Below are 4,497 nucleotides of genomic sequence, written 5' to 3' on the forward strand. Positions count from 1 at the left end.
AAGACACGCAAGCAGACGAACCAACAGAAATTATGGGGTGGAAATGCGAATGACGCTGACGAGGCGTAGGCAGACAGCGACAACGAAAGTCAACGTCGAGCTAGCGTTAGCATTTGGGCAGGCACTGCTTGGATAGTTGGTGCCAACTACATGAATAAGAGTAGGGCCCAACGAGGCACAGAAGCGAGGAGTCGGAGAAGTGCAACAACCAACATCAATAGGCGGCGAATGGATGATGGAAGAGAAGGAAAAGAGGTTTGAAATTGGCTGGAATGAAGGGCAAACGGCTGGGTTAGAAATTGGAGTGCTTTGAGGGAATAAGCGCGCTGCCAGAGGTTAAAAAATGGAGAATGGGGGGATGATTGGCTAAACGGCAAACAATTAGAAGACAGCAACAGTGGAGAAATAGGACACGTTTGAGGTTCACACAAGTGAACGCATACACATGAGTTTGTAAAGGAAGTAAAGGAAAGGAGGGTATTTAAGCTGTTGGACTCGAGTACGGTCAGACCTGCAACGCTACATACGGACACAGATGCTCATATAAACTCACATACTTATGGGACGCAAGGTTCGTTAATACATATTGCACGAATATATCTACTTAAGTACACATACAGAAATTGTGGCTATGCACGCCAGCGGGTGGTACGAGCATGCATGTAGTTCTGCGAAGGACAGCGATAGTTGGGTCAACATTAGGAACGACAATCAAGCGAGTGTTCAAAGCAGAGTAATATGTAGCGTAAGCCAAACGCTGCTACTTTCGAAACAAAATTCGTTTCTTTCGCTAACTTCCAATTTTTTCCACCGCGTCTGCGTAGGGTGAAACGAATTCACAAACGGACGCTTAGTGGGCAACCCTCTTGGATGTGTATGGCGAAAATTGCATCTGTGTGCATTTTATTTTATCGTCGGCTGCTGCTGTGGATGCCACACTTTTTAATGGCCAGTCGACAGACAGCAGCGGCTTGAATGCATCGCCATTGGGGAGGATTGACAATGGCTTTTTTATGGGTTTGTATGTATGTATGTATGCATGTGGGTTGCAGCTGTCACAGAAAAGCCGTAAAGCAAAGCAGACAGTCAAAAGTAACTTTGCACATGGACACAACCGCATACATACAAATGCATTACAGTGTTGCGATGTTTGCTGTGGCCAGGGAAGAGAAGGTAGCGACGCAGAAGCAACAAGCTATTTCCGCCAAAGCGTTGGCGTTGGAGTGGTAGAATGTAGTAGAATATCTGTGCCCATACATATGTATTTACAAGAGGGCGAATATGAGACGAAACAGAGGTGGAAAATATGCGCATTGCACGCAACCGGGCTTAACTCCAGGCTATTCTAGATACATACAAACGTGTGTTTTTATGTACTTGTGTATGGCTGGGTTGGCTGGCGCGTTTGAAATGGGCAAACAACCGACAGCCGACAGGTAGAATAGCGCGCCACGCAGCACAGCGACTTAGCAGGCGAACAAATTAAGGTGTTAAATAAATTTTGGTATTTCTAAGAACCCAATTTTGTGAAAATTTGTAGCAAACGCTGTTCGCTGTGGCCTTGAATACTGAAACTGGGACAAAATTATTTTGCAGCTGAGAAAGATGTGCGAGTGAGTGCGTGTGTATGCGAATGTTTAAAAGGCAACTTAGGGGTACAGTGTGAAGCCTGTTTAAGTAATTCAAGTTCAGAAATAGTATGTGCATATGGCTTTGTGTGTAAATACATACATACATATGCACATTAAGATGCGCCTTATTTTTCCACTTTGACCCATAATGCAAGGCTCGCCTTCGTTAGGATCATTTCGTCATAAAAATAGGTTCATCAAATAACTTTTCCAGTAAGTAATTGCCGCGAAAGCGTAAAAGAAAAATTAAGAGTAAAATTGAAAGCAGGAGAAAATTTTCAGAAAAAGTTATTGAACGCAAAACTAGTAAAAGTTTGCAATTTCAGCCATTTTGACAGTAAGTTTTCGCGCGCAATTTTCTTTTGAATTGGGAATAGTTTCCATCGTCATAAAAATAAAAAAATATACAATAGATTGAAATTTTTCATCCATATTTTCATTTCACTAATTATGTTTCATCAAATCATCCTCTTAAACAGTTTGCTTACATTTGAATTTGTAACATAACCTTACTTTTTGACTCCTGCAAATTCCTGCTAGTAAAATTTTTACTTGCAAGAATATGCAGCTCTCTCGGGTTGTTACGCTCTCGAATTCGCTCTCCCTTGCAAATATTTTGGGTTATTGAATGCATTTCCAGTAAAAACTTGCAAGTACTAGTAACAATTCGTACTAATTTTTTGATATTGAATGGACCTAATGTGCTCTGCAAACTATTTTCAAAAAAATCGTCTAATTGTCAATAAAATTTCTCACCTTTTATTCAGAATTTTTTTGGATATGCTGTTTTATAGCTCATTTAATTTTATAATGGCCCATGTAAAAATTCTATTTTTATATGGAAGAAAATTTGACAAAATAAAATCTGTAAAATCAACGGTATATTGTAGCGACTTCAAACTTGCACTTTATTGTATGAAAATTGAATGGGATATAAAACTTTATTATAAAAGTTCTGAATAAAAAGTGTGATATTTTGATGAAAATTTTAAATTTTTTCTTAACTGTTACAAAGACAGAAACTTTGAGTTTTAGTGACTTTGTTGTGGTATGAACTGTATTTTTATTAAAAATTATTAAAATTTAAATTATTCAAAGTATGAAAAAAATTTGCGGTACGATTTTGACTGACGCTCACTGTATGTAACATTGGGGTTATTGAGGCACGAACCTATTAGGGGGTCTTGCTTTGCCGAAAAGAAAAATGTCTGGAAACAGGACGCACATTAATGTACCTACATGTACATATGTATGTAAGCAATTTTATAAAACTTACGAACACGGAAACCAGGTTTTTATCTGAAGCTCATCTGATTAGGCACTTTCGTAAAATAAGTTGCAAAGCTGAAATTTATCTATACGTACATAATTTACATAGATATTTAAAAACAGTATGTAGTAAACAACGGGCTGGGTTCCGATTACTGTCGGTTAGTTTGGAACTGGTAAAAGTAAATGAAGGGCGATGTCCAACTTGAAAGGACAAAAACTTAAGAATTCAGTAGCTAAGTTCGCGGACTCCTAAAAGCCTCAAGTACATAAGTCTCATGAAAATAGTTTAAAAAATCAATACATAATAGATACCGCGGAAAGAGAAAAGGGAATACTGTTGATTGAGGGTGATGATCATTAGCGCGTTCGTGGACCGGAGGCCGCAGGTATTTTGGCAGGGAAATTAAAGATTTGTTTCTTTAGTCGGAGAAGAGAGCGCAGGTCATTTCTAGTCATTTTAGTCTTTGCTCTTTTAAGTTGGAAAGGTGGGAGGTGCCATGCCCCACAACTGCAAAACTGGCGTTGATTTTTCGAAATTTCGTAGCTAACGGCCTCTGGCATTTTATTTTATAAGAAATGCATGCTTATATGGAAAAATGCAAAAATCCGTCACCAAAAAAATCTCAAAAATCAAATTGAACTTCATTTGACTAAAATTGAATGGACTAAGATTTGAAAAATTTTATGAACATTTTATGAACTTTATATGAAATGTGAAATTTTGATTTACATGTCGTTGGCTGAGTGGAAGATCGACATATCTCGGCAGGCAGTTGGAAAACGCCCTATCTCAGAAAATTTTTTAACAATGCCCTATTTCAGAATTTTATTGAAAAACACCCTATCTCAGAATTTGCTTGAAGAACGCCCTATCTCAGAATTTGTTTGAAGAACGCCCTATCTCAGCTGCCGATTCAAAAACGCCCTATCACAGCCCATTTTCAATATACTTTCTTTTGCGTTTTTGAACTGAATTATGAATTGTACCTATTGTATTAGAATAAGGTGAACACTTTCATTTGTCGCCTAGTGTATGTAGATTTGTAAATTTAGTAAATTAATATTCTGATATTCAAAACCTAAAGCACTAAATCTCGGCATGTCCTTTTAAATTATAAAATACGAAAAAAAACATTCATGAATGCATTGCTTCAGGTTTTAAATTTATTTGTACTTTAAGAAGCCTTTGAAAACACAAGATTTTTTATTTATCCTTTCAGCAGAACGGAACAATTTATAATCGGCGCAGAATAAAAAACAAAACAAAAACACATTTTTTTATTTGCATTTTTTAAATAACCTTAAAATTAAACGTAACTGTGATCCATATAAGCAAATACGTACATATGTACATACCTCTACGATAAATAAAATCGGCAATAATCCTTTACTCGGTTAAAAATCTCACGCCTGCGTCATTTTAAAGCAATGACGCGAAATAGAGGGTGGGTGGTGGGGTCAGTCACCAAGCGCACTACCGTTAGTTTATTTTGATATTTATTCTGTTTATTGCATGCAATTTAGCATTTCTAATTTCACTTTTATAACTCACAGTCAGTAGATCAAAAATGCACAATTCTTAGTTTTTTTTTTT

At 37.2% G+C, this 4,497-nt stretch overlaps 2 protein-coding genes and 1 long non-coding RNA gene across 7 annotated transcripts in view; 2 read left to right on the top strand and 1 right to left on the bottom strand.

The window, feature by feature from the left end:
* The window catches only part of LOC118744474 (protein charlatan), a 63,081-nt gene that overhangs the window by 8,492 nt on the left and 50,092 nt on the right, over nucleotides 1–4,497 (bottom strand). The window contains exon 1 of one of the 5 annotated variants that reach the window (XM_036477514.1): nucleotides 4,260–4,491. The exons of the other annotated variants lie outside the window; for them this stretch is intronic. The gene's annotated coding sequence lies outside the window, so the exon portion shown is untranslated. Of the gene's footprint in view, nucleotides 1–4,259; nucleotides 4,492–4,497 lie in introns of those variants that run through there. 5 annotated transcript variants of the gene reach the window in all.
* Nucleotides 1–4,497, top strand: part of LOC118744477 (protein phosphatase 1 regulatory subunit 36-like) — a gene marked incomplete in the record, with an annotated part of 6,746 nt that overhangs the window by 722 nt on the left and 1,527 nt on the right.
* LOC118744478 lies at nucleotides 7–1,551 on the top strand. The gene is made up of 2 exons (XR_004993542.1): nucleotides 7–745; nucleotides 825–1,551. It is a non-coding gene; the product is annotated as an uncharacterized LOC118744478 (long non-coding RNA).

This window comes from Rhagoletis pomonella, unplaced genomic scaffold (assembly GCF_013731165.1).
Source record: "Rhagoletis pomonella isolate Grant_MI unplaced genomic scaffold, Rhpom_1.0 Rhpom_scaffold_00008, whole genome shotgun sequence".
In the NCBI taxonomy this organism is placed as follows: domain Eukaryota; kingdom Metazoa; phylum Arthropoda; class Insecta; order Diptera; family Tephritidae; genus Rhagoletis; species Rhagoletis pomonella.